Here is a 12,803-nt window from a genome sequence, read left to right as displayed (position 1 = left end):
TTGTGATACGTGAAATATATGAAATATCTGCACCACAGCTTTGAGGGACTACACTTTGTGATGACTGGTAAAAGATAGCTGCTGATGGTAAAATTAAACTACAATTTACATTTCTCTTGTATTTAAAAATATGCTACTACTGTAATAGTTTTCATTACCTGCACTTTCCTGCATCACCCTATTCCCGCTACTACTGAGCAGTAGCTAGGCAATCTCAGCAAATCAGCCCAAAGTTCATGGTCACTCAACGATACACTTAGTAGTAATCTATATTTCACTTCTATCATCTACCTCCTTGACAGATACTCTAACTAGATTCTAGATATTACAAGTCATCAGAAACTCATTATTATGAGTAATATAAACTTAAACTGCAAACTCCCTCTTAGAATACATTTAAATATACTAGTTACTGCACATCAACTAACACAACTAATCTCAGTTGGCAAATGATCAAACCCAAACTCTACCAACTTATCTTTATTTAATATGGTTATAACCAGTATATCAAATAAAATGAAACAGTTGCAGGTGCTCTTAAATTCATTCAGTGAACACTGCTTATAATTTCTGTCTGATCATTTAACAGTAGTAAACCTAAACCCATTATTTTTATAGTTCAAGTCTGATAAATAAAACAACTTGTATTGAAGAAACAAATATAGAAACAAATGCACTTCATCAGAACCACGTTCAGACTAAATTTCTTGGGTATTGTTTCATCATTGGTCTATAATACTGTTTGTGCTTGGGTTTTCTGCATGTTTGAACTGCAGTACATTATCTTGAAGGGTTTTGTGCTACTACAGCTACTACAGTTTTTGCAGTGTGATACCATCACACAAGCTGAAGTCACCTACTTTTCTTCTCCCTTGATGTCACCCGAGGTGCTACATGAGCCTATTGATTTTTCTTAATAAAATAATCCAAGCCAGAGGCAAGTCAATCACAGGAGATTTAATGAATAAGTGCCTTTGTCCTGCCCTGGTTATAGGACTTCATCAGATTATACCACAACAAAAAATGCAGACATATATATTACTTGATATCAAATAACTAAATAAAAACAGAGATGCAGATGGGGCAAATGGAAAAGTGAACTGCTCTGGATACATAAATGCAGCAGGTATTTATAGCTAAAAATGGAAAATCGGGTACAAAAATCAACTGTGTCAAAACCAAATATGCCAGACAAGTATAAATTACTTCACTTGGACAACCAAAACAATTTTGGAAGACAATAAAATAACTGAGCATTTCCAAGATTTTCCCAAAGGCAGGTGGTTGTAGTAATCTTAGCAAGGTTATGATTTCTTAACTAAGTCAGAACAGCAGTTCCCCACCAGCCTATTTTTTCTAACCTACCTTCTTTCCTACCATTTTCAAGATGCTAAGCCAAGGTTCGTTCTGCTTGAGTGGGTGATAGCTTATGTGGATGTAAAGGATCCCATGGCACCTATCAAAAAGAGTAGGGGTCCTTTATAGAGGGGTCCTTTATTTATACAATCCATAAATACTTACACAATGAAGTTATTTACATTCCTACTTATTTACATTATATATACAATTTTTAAATTTTATATATATATATATATATATATATATATATATATATATATATATATATATATATATATATATGTATATATGGCAGACACTCAGCATGGCTTCCGTCCTCAACACAGCACTACTTCAGCCCTCCTAGCCTTTACTAACACCATAAACCATAATCGCAACAATACTTATATATCCTCAGCCCTCCTTTTGGATCTTTCCAAGGCATTCCATATGGTTGATCACCAACTTTTAATCCACACCCTGCAAACATTCTGTCTAGATACTGGAGCCCTCCAATGGTTTCAATCCTACCTGAATGGTCGACAGCAGGCTGTCCTCTGGCAGAACAAACTCTCTAACCTTCTACCTAACACCCTCGGAGTACCACAAGGCTCTATACTAGGGCCCTTGCTGTTCTCCATCTTCATTAACGACCTTTATACTGTCATCCCAAAAGTCAGCTGTATCCAATATGCTGATGACTCTACTCTTATTTGCTCAGCCACATCTCCAGTAGAGTTATGGTCAGCTACCCAAACCACCTTTAATACAATAGAAAACTGGCTTTCTGAACATCGTCTGATCCTAAATCCCAAAAAAACTAAAATGCTGTTATTTTCACCAACACGTAGGTCTACCGCTTTCACCTTTACCATAAAATCAAATTATGGCACAATAATCTCCCCCGACCCATCTACAAAACTATTAGGTGTCATCATAGACAATAATCTCAAATTTGACCTACATGTTAACCAAACTATCAAAGCCATCAATAAAAAACTAGGGTCACTTTACAGAATAAAAGCCTTCCTAACCCCTCCAGTTAAAATTGAAATAGCTCGCTCTCACCTTCTTTCAACCCTTCTGTATGCTTCCCCTCTACTCTCGAATTTGAACAAGACTGTCCTTAACAAACTCTCAGTTTGCTACAACCACATTGCCAGGTTTGCCACTGGGCTGCCTTTTAGGACACATCATTGCATAAATCTAAATCAGCTTGGTTGGCTTGAACTACCTAGCCTAATCCAGTATAACCAACTGATTATGGCCTATAAAATCCTCTATAATCCAGACAATACTCCTGCACTTAAAAATATTATCACCCCCATTACAATCCTAGACCGCTTCGATCCTCTAACAAACTACTAATTCAGACTAGCAAAATTAATAACACAGCCGGTGATTCTCTCTTTGCAAACTTTGTAAGTAGATCCTGGAACTCACTTCCAGCTGATATTACCTTACTTTCCAACTTAGGTCAATTTAAAACTAGACTCAAACAACATTTGTCACTTAACTGGCTATGTCAATGTATCAAGCCTGGCTAACTTGAATGCGTAAAAATCTGTTAACCAGTTTACTGTGTAATTTAATTTAATCCTGACTTGTGATCAGAACTAACTTTAACCTGTGGAACTTGTTTAACTTGCTTACTGATGTAATCTCTGTAAATAATCTGCTTGTAATATGTAATGCTGGTATTATGTAATGCTGTATCTGCTTACCCTTGGAGCTTTTCTCCCCGGGCCTCCGCTGAAAATGGGCATGCATCCAGTCGGACTATCCCGGTCAACAAATGTAAAATAAAAAATAAAAAAAAAAAAATATATATATATATATATATATATATATATATATATATATATATATATATACACACACACACACATTTAAAAATCATACATCACATCCTCCTGTTCCATTATTTTCCTCATTTAAAACACATCATTATTGCTTTTTAGATCCCCTTTCCAATTTCCACAACTAAAACCTTATTTTTCATATCATTGCCAAGTCCCATTATTCATTAAACACGATTCCCTTAAATCTCTGAATCCAAATTAACCATAATATAGCAAACATTTCTTTATCAACTCTTTCAATCTCTTTTTTTACTTTTGTTTCTGTAATTCCCAAATTTAATCATATCCCTTTTTAAATTATTCACATCTTTAAATCCTTTCACAGAGTTCATATCTATAATCTTTTTCCATAACATTTTAGATATTTTACATTTAAAAACATGATCACAATTTTCAGATTCACCACAATATAAGCAAACTCTATATTTTATACTTTTATATGACATATTCACCTTCACAGGTAATTTTTGTATGGACAACCTCCACAAAAAATCTTGACACTCTATATGTCCCTTACATCTTTCCATTCTAGCAGTGATAGCATTCCTCTTCTCAATATTTAATTCTTTCCAAGGATATATCCTATAGTACATTTCTATAATCTTATCAAATCATTATTTTCTTTTATTATCAAATTTATAATATTTATCTTCCACATAATAATCTTATTTTGAGAATTTACCATTTCTTTATTGCATCTCCTCCTTTTTTAAACTGGAAAAGATCAGCCACTCTGTTTTATATTTCAGACTTTGTATTTTTGTTAATAAGGAGACCTCATTGTCTTTTAAACATTTCATTACTCTATATAAGTTTAATAACACTATATACACTATAGGGTTTATTAGCCCCAAACCCCCCATTTCTTTTTTCACATATAGTACCTCTCTTTTCAAAGGGGTCAACCTTGATCCCCAGATCAAAGAACATATTATATTGTATACCTCTTTCTCTAAATTCAATGGAACACTAAAGACTCCAGGTAAATACGTAATCTTAGCTAGCAATACAGAAATTATTAAATTAAATTTCTTTTTTAAAGAAAGCCTAAAAGATTTCTAAAACAACACATTTCATTTTCTTTATTTTTCTGACCATGTAGTATCTATAATTTCTTGTTTCCCAAAGTTTATTCCAAGGATCTTAATTTTTTCCATACTAAATTTAATCCCACCAATCCTCCCCTCAAATCCTAAACCTTGAAAATGTTTCCATATTAAATTTAGCTCCACTAATCCTCCCCTCATATCCTAACCCTTGACTTTTGTCTTTGTTTAATAAGAACCCAATAACCTGAATAATCTCTTGCATTTGTTTTTATTACAGAATTATTTTTTGTTATACTAACATCATCTAAATAGTTTAACAACAATTGGTATTTTAATCACTTCATTTGAAGTAGACCTCATAACATCCATCTCCTTATTCCTATACGTAGATATTGCATTCATTACTAATACAAATAATGTACCACTCAATGGACAACCTTGTCTAATACCCTTCTCTAACTTCATATCTTCACTCAGTCATCCATTTATCATAATCTTCACTATATTATACTTATAAGGTGAAATACAAAAATTTTTTAATCCTCTTGCAATACACATATTTTTAATCTTCTTGCTTATATTATATATATATATATATATATATATATATATATATATAGATGCACTAGACAATGGTTTGATCCCAAGCATCTTAATTAATTCACCCCATACCTTATATCTGTCCATTTCTGCATCTTCCTTATTTTCAATCCGGACTTTAAACAGTTTCTTTTTCTTTAAACCTACTTCTTTTTCTTCTCTCTGGCTACACATCCCGTTTCTGCATAACATTTTTCTCAGCCTTCATACCTTCACTCTGATGCATATCTTCCTTCTGGATTCTGTCCATCATTTCTCCCCATAACATGTCTTTGACATTTTCTGGCTCACTTTCTTTTACCATATTTAACAATATGTCATCCTGCAACCCTCCCAACTGGAGGGTTGTAACAGCACAATCTGGTGCTAAAACATCTGACTCGAACAAATTCCCTGGAACAAATCTTCCAAATCCATGTTTATGCTTCTGACACCTTCAGTTGCCTTTGAAAAGGCTTGACATCCCTTTCCACCATCTCCATCAGACCATAATCTCCTCTCAGCATCTCTTTCACTTTTGATTCTTTCTCCAACAGATTCAACCCACCCTCTATCCAAATAGCACCCAAAACAAGAAAACCATCTTCATTGCCATCTCTTACCTCCATGTTCACTCCAAATCAGCTTCCTGCTTCTCTGAGCTGCCAGACCGGAAGAAGGAAGTGCCACCACAAAACAAATCCCCGTACACAAAAAGAGTAGGGAAAGTTTCCCAATACCCTGTTCAAATTGCCCCTACCAGAATAAATACCACTTCAAGTCTCCATAGAAAACAGGCAAGTACCCTAGTGGGATGACCCAGTTAACAAAGGAAAAATAAATAAATAAAAATAAATAGAGTACTGATATCAGTTTTTGAGACATTCACATTTACTGATAAACTTTGGACGTTATCTCACATGAAGTTTTGACACTTTTGTTTTCTGTCACTTCGAAATACCTAACATTTTCCTAATCAGTTATAAAGTGTTTCTCTAAAATTATTATATAAGGTATCTCACATCTAATTTTAATTTTCTGTTGTCATTAAGTAACACTATAACATTATTGTATTTAAAATACTGCTAATCTAAGTTTGTAAATCAAATATTTCATAATTTATGACATCAGTCGCATGAATGATTCATATGCAAAGAATGAACAAAGTAAAAAAGTATGAGTGAGTCTATACTGCGTGTATCTTTCTCTCTCTCTCTCTCTCTATATATATATATATATATATATATATATATATATATATATATATATATATATATATATATATATAAATATATAAACAGCATATACGTATACACACTCACATATATAAGGGAACATTTTTGAGTGAACATTCTTTTAAATGGAGTTTTTACTGACAAACTTTGTATGAGATCGAATTGCCCTGCTGTTGGGTACTCCTGGAGTTAGGATATGTATTTAGCAGGGGGGATGTGGGGGGGGAGACAGCCCCCCCTGCAAAAACAAATAGTTAAAATTTTTTATGTTTTTGATTACTTTAGGTTTACTATAAAGTGATTGCTCTTTGAAAGCTTATTTTTTTGAATGCATAACATTTAATGAGACACACACACACAAACACACACACACACACACACACACACACACACACACACACACACACACACACACATATGCATGCATATACACACACAAACACAAATACTCACACACACACACACACACACACACACACACACACATATATATATATATATATATATATATATATATATATATATATATATATATATAGTAAAAAACAGCTGTGTGGTGGAATGAATGCCACATTTTGCATGTTTTTCAGGCTTCTCTTTACAAAACAAAAGTAAACAGTTTGCATATTGCTAAATGTTTAGTGCATTAAATAATAGTTATTTTAGTAAATGCAGTCATGAAAAGACCTAGCAATCATCTCTTCTTCCTGTATCACAATAATAGTAATAACACCACAGAATCTAAAACACTGACCTGGCCAAAGAAACAGTCGGCCACGGACAGCAAACCAGAATAAATAATCTTCTTAGATTTCATTAAAGTTAGATGGTTTATTAGCTCCGCATCATAATCTTTTTTGTTCTTGCTTACAAGTTTATTCTTCTATCTTGTCTTTGGTTTGCTGACAATTTCTTGCCAAGAGCAAAAGTTTATTTTTACTTTGTACTATCTCCATTATACATAGTTATTGCAGTCACAGAGAGGGGTAGAGGAGAAAAACAAAACATATTGATTTCTTGTCTCTAAAAAATTGTCTTATGCCTCACATGAAGTTTTAGCACAAAATTATCATTTTGTGAAATCATTCCCCTTCAACTAATTAAATTTATTGGCCATCCTACTGTATTCCATAGTATCAGAATGCAAAAGTGACCACCCCCTTTCACTCTATCTTGCTGTTTTAAAAATAGTGACGCTCCACTAAAACTTAATTTTTTAGACAGGTAAAACTTAAGTTACCTACTTTTTACATCTAACTCCTCTGGTGCACACTGCAGTGTTTAAAATAAACCATATTCTCATCTTACCTATTAAGCATCTATTACAAGACCACCAGTTATTGGAGAGCCCGCATTCTGCGTCTCAATAGTCATCTTGGGATTAGTGCTTCTGTTTTCTCCCAGTGAGAGAAGGAGTGCAGTTGCATTATTTCCTGGAAATTGCTGATCACGAGAAAGCCTAATAACTGCTTTATAGGTGACAGCTTGGAATCTGTGCTTATATTCCGATCCTAGTGAGAGTAGGAGCAGAGTGCATTCATTCCTGACTCTTTCTGGTTGGAGAGTGAGTGTCTGTGCATAACGTACCTGACTGGTCTGGTTGCTATTCAAGGCATCTACCAGAAAAAGGCTACAAGCCTGCAGACCCTTGCATCATCTGGGAAAGACTGTGGATCACCAAACAGGCCATGCCCTGCTTCTCTTCTTGGGACTGGCGCAAATAAATGCACTAGCTTGTGCATCCCATCCATCTTACATCAATAATAGTAATTCTACCTGTAGTAACACATGTAACATCTAACACTTTTATTGTATCTTTATATAAGTATTTGTGAGCAAGCCTCCTTCCTGAAGTTCCATACTGCATTTTTCCTTATCACACTTTGATTTGATATCCTTCTAATTTTGACAATAATCTAATATCTTCTGACATACAGTAATAACATCACTAACTTTTCATACCATTTCAAAATCCCTATTCTTCTCTCCAACTTCTTAAAACTATTCATATTTAATGATAGAACTTTACACATAATTCTACCTTAAATAATATATATTCATCCTTTCACTTTTTTTTTTCCTTTTTTGAATTATTCTATATTCTTCCTGTTCTTTTCTCTCACCCTTTTAACATGGGATTTCTTTTGTTTAACATCATCACTATCACTTAACTCTTGATTCGTCTTCAATGTTTTCTGTATTTGCATCTTCCTTCCTTCTTTTTGTCTTATTTGTTCTCTCTCCATAACACTACTATTTTTTTTCATTTCTACTACTCCTAATTTTTTTTATAACTTTGTCCTTTTTATCCTATTCTGTTACTTCCTCTGTTATGTCCAAATCTGCTTCATTTCGTCTTTCTTCACTCCCCTCCAAATGTCCCACTTTTTTTACATTTATAACATTTTGCTTCACAATTCCTTACATCATATCCTATACCCTGCATGTAAAACATCTTTTTTTCCTCACATCCATTAATTAATTGATCAATGTTTCCACACAAAAAACACATTTTTGGCTGTTCCCAGTATCCAACCAAATGTTTGTCTCCTTTAACATCAGTAATTCAAGTTTCAAAAATCACATTGCACTCCCATGCCCCAGTCTATAAACCCCTATTATCATACACTTTTGATAAATTCAATACATCATTACATACATTTAATAAATACTTTTTATAGTCTCTTTTTTAACTTCAGTCCTGAACTGAATATTAATTTGTTTCTTAGTTACCCTAGAAAAGATTTTAGTGCATATAAATTCCACGGTGAACAGTTTTTTCTTTTTTCATATTCCTGTATAAATTTCTCCATTATCTGCCCAATCTCAATAATAATTTGACAAAATGTTTATTTATTAATGTGAATAAATACTATTGCCTCATTTGGTTTGATCCCAAGCATCTTAATTACTTCACCCCATACCTTATATCTGTCCATTTCTGCATCTTCCTTATTTTCAATCCGGACTTTAAACAGTTTCTTTTTCTTTAAACCTACTTCTTTTTCTTCTCTCTGGCTACACATCCCGTTTCTGCATAACATTTTTCTCAGCCTTCATACCTTCACTCTGATGCATATCTTCCTTCTGGATTCTGTCCATCATTTCTCCCCATAACATGTCTTTGACATTTTCTGGCTCACTTTCTTTTACCATATTTAACAATATGTCATCCTGCAACCCTCCCAACTGGAGGGTTATAACAGCACAATCTGGTGCTAAAACATCTGACTCGAACAAATTCCCTGGAACAAATCTTCCAAATCCATGTTTATGCTTCTGACACCTTCAGCTGCCTTTGAAAAGGCTTGACTTCCCTTTCCACCATCTCCATCAGACCATAATCTCCTCTCATCATCTCTTTCACTTTTGATTCTTTCTCCAACAGATTCAACCCACCCTCTATCCAAATAGCACCCAAAACAAGAAAACCATCTTCACTGCCATCTCTTACCTCCATGTTCACTCAAAATCAGCTTCCTGCTTCTCTGAGCTGCCAGACCAGAAGAAGGAAGTGCCACCACAAAACAAATCCCCGTACACAAAAAGAGTAGGGAAAGTTTCCCAATGCCCTGTTCAAATTGCCCCTACCAGAATAAATACCACTTCAAGTCTCCATAGAAAACAGGCAAGTACCCTAGTGGGATGACCCAGTTAACAAAGGAAAAATAAATAAATAAAAATAAATAGAGTACTGATATCAGTTTTTGAGACATTCACATTTACTGATAAACTTTGGACGTTATCTCACATGAAGTTTTGACACTTTTGTTTTCTGTCACTTCCAAATACCTAACATTTTCCTAATCAGTTATAAAGTGTTTCTCTAAAATTATTATATAAAGTATCTCACATCTAATTTTAATTTTCTGTTGTCATTAAGTAACACTATAACATTATTGTATTTAAAATACTGCTAATCTAAGTTTGTAAATCAAATATTTCATAATTTATGACATCAGTCGCATGAGTGATTCATATGCAAAGAATGAACAAAGTAAAAATGTATGAGTGAGTCTATACTGCGTGTATCTTTCTCTCTCTCTCTCTCTATATATATATATATATATATATATATATATATATATATATATATATGTATATAAATATATAAACAGCATATACGTATACACACACATATATAAGGGAACATTTTTGAGTGAACATTCTTTTAAATGGAGTTTTTACTGACAAACTTTGTATGAGATCGAATTGCCCTGCTGTTGGGTACTCCTGGAGTTAGGATATGTATTTAGCAGGGGGGATGGGGGGGGGGAGACAGCCCCCCCTGCAAAAACAAATAGTTAAAATTTTTTATCTTTTTGATTACTTTAGGTTTACTATAAAGTGATTGCTCTTTGAAAGCTTATTTTTTTGAATGCATAACATTTAATGAGACACACACACACAAACACACACACACACACACACACACACACACACACACACACACACACACACATATGCCCTCACACACACAAACACAAATACACACACACATTCACACACACACACACACACACACATATATATATATATATATATATATATATATATATATATATATATATATATAGTAAAAAACAGCTGTGTGGTGGAATGAATGCCACATTTTGCATGTTTTTCAGGCTTCTCTTTACAAAACAAAAGTAAACAGTTTGCATATTGCTAAATGTTTAGTGCATTAAATAATAGTTATTTTAGTAAATGCAGTCATGAAAAGACCTAGCAATCATCTCTTCTTCCTGTATCACAATAATAGTAATAACACCACAGAATCTAAAACACTGTCCTGGCCAAAGAAACAGTTGGCCACGGACAGCAAACCAGAATAAATTATCTTCTTAGATTTCATTAAAGTTAGATGGTTTATTAGCTCCGCATCATAATCTTTTTTGTTCTTGCTTACAAGTTTATTCTTCTATCTTGTCTTTGGTTTGCTGACAATTTCTTGCCAAGAGCAAAAGTTTATTTTTACATTGTACTATCTCCATTATACATAGTTATTGCAGTCACAGAGAGGGGTAGAGGAGAAGAACAAAACATATTGATTTCTTGTCTCTAAAAAATTGTCTTATGCCTCACTACAATGATTTACCAAAAAAAAAAAAAAAAAAAAAACCTGCTACAGATGAAAAAACTATTAGGAAAAGTTTAATGACCAAGGAGGAAAAAAGAAGGAAAACGCTGGATACAAATAGTCTGTGCATGTCAATAATTATAACAGGAAGAATGTCAACATCCATGCATTATTAGCTAAAATCAGATAGAAAGCAGTAAAAGATGCAATAAAAGGAAAGTGTACAATCATTCAAAAGGTTATTAGTACTGTGCTACGGGTTCGTTCTGATGGACATCAAACACTGAAACATCGTCTCAGCTTTTATCAAATAGACATGTGATATACTTCAAAATATCATAAGATGCTCCCCGTGGGAGCTGGGCAGAATTTACTATAGCCTGTGTTGCACAAATCAAAACAGAATTCTTTCTCTTTATTTGCCCATCAAGGAAAAAATAAATAAAATATTTAACATAGCCACATAGTCATTGTACAGTAATAATAAAAGAACCCCCTATTTTTTTCTGCTTTAATGCAAAAATCACTAAATATTTTCTATGTCATTAAATGCAATTTTGGTATTAATAGAATATTCTGTGGCTAAGGCTATAACAGTCCACGACTCATTATCAGCTTATAGTAAGAACCCGTATTACACTGTCATTTTACACATTTCACAAAGTGCAAGAAAAAGTAAAGATCCTTACCTTCTTAAGCTTGCAAAGAAATTGAGCCAGTGTGTGCCTTATCTTTGTGCTTTTATGACATAATATAACGTCACAAGCAATTTTCTTTAATTTTCTAAAGGGAGTGGACTGTATTTTAAGATTATTATGTGCGCATTTTTTACTATTTATAAATGCATAGCTATCATACAGTACAGAAGCAATTATATGACTAAAAGACCAGAAAACAAAGCTGAAAGCTTGATAAACCAGCTTTCCATGGGAGTAACCATGCCCAGCCTAAGGGCTCTGATCTTAGTTTGAATTCAAATGTTTTGGTGCGTTATGCCTTTATCTAGCTGGTCCAGCATGCAAATTTCTAACAGCATTTTTATATGACAAGTCCCAGCATATTTATAGCCCCATTAATAATGTGTTTAATAAAACCATTGTATATTATATATGTAACTAATTCAATGATATGCATAATCATTCTATAATATTTAAACGTAAGCATGATTTATTTTTGTTCTGACTAATAGAAAGGATTCACAGTAAGGAAATAAGTTTGGAAAACAGAAAGTAATGAAATATTAGGTCACACTAAGTATATATCTACTACTGTGGGCAGTTATTTAGATAAGCACTTCATATTTAGTGCAGTAATACTTTTTGATTTTTATTTTTCAACAATATATTTCCATAATACCCTGCCAAGTCCATCACTCAAGCAACTCTTCCTAAGGTCCTTAATAAATCCCAGTTATGTCTATGTAGTTCCCTCCACATACCATTCCAATTGTCTCTTCACCGTCTTCATATTTAAAAAAAAATAATATTTGTACTTTAACAGTGTTTGAGTACTTTTTTTAAGTTCTCGCAAACATTTACTATGATGCTGTTGAGTCCATCAATTGTTCCATGTTCGAGACTCAGCAGCAGTATTTGCACATCAGCAGTGTGCACACTTTCCTTTGATGCTAGACAGAGGGAAGGTGGTGGGTCCTACACCT

At 33.5% G+C, this 12,803-nt stretch overlaps 1 protein-coding gene across 1 annotated transcript in view; it reads right to left on the bottom strand.

Moving 5' to 3' along the window:
• The window catches only part of LOC122812082 (uromodulin-like), a gene marked incomplete in the record, with an annotated part of 518,790 nt that extends 506,940 nt beyond the window's left edge, over window positions 1–11,850 (bottom strand). Inside the window, 1 exon segment of the mRNA XM_044084351.1 lies at window positions 11,833–11,850.
• Between the last annotated feature and the right edge of the window lie 953 nt (window positions 11,851–12,803).

This window comes from Protopterus annectens, chromosome 9.part0 (genome assembly GCF_019279795.1).
Source record: "Protopterus annectens isolate FY-2018-M chromosome 9.part0, PAN1.0, whole genome shotgun sequence".
NCBI classification, from domain to species: domain Eukaryota; kingdom Metazoa; phylum Chordata; order Ceratodontiformes; family Protopteridae; genus Protopterus; species Protopterus annectens.
Note: the sequence above shows the minus strand (reverse complement) of the source record. Positions and strands in the feature narration are given on the sequence as shown.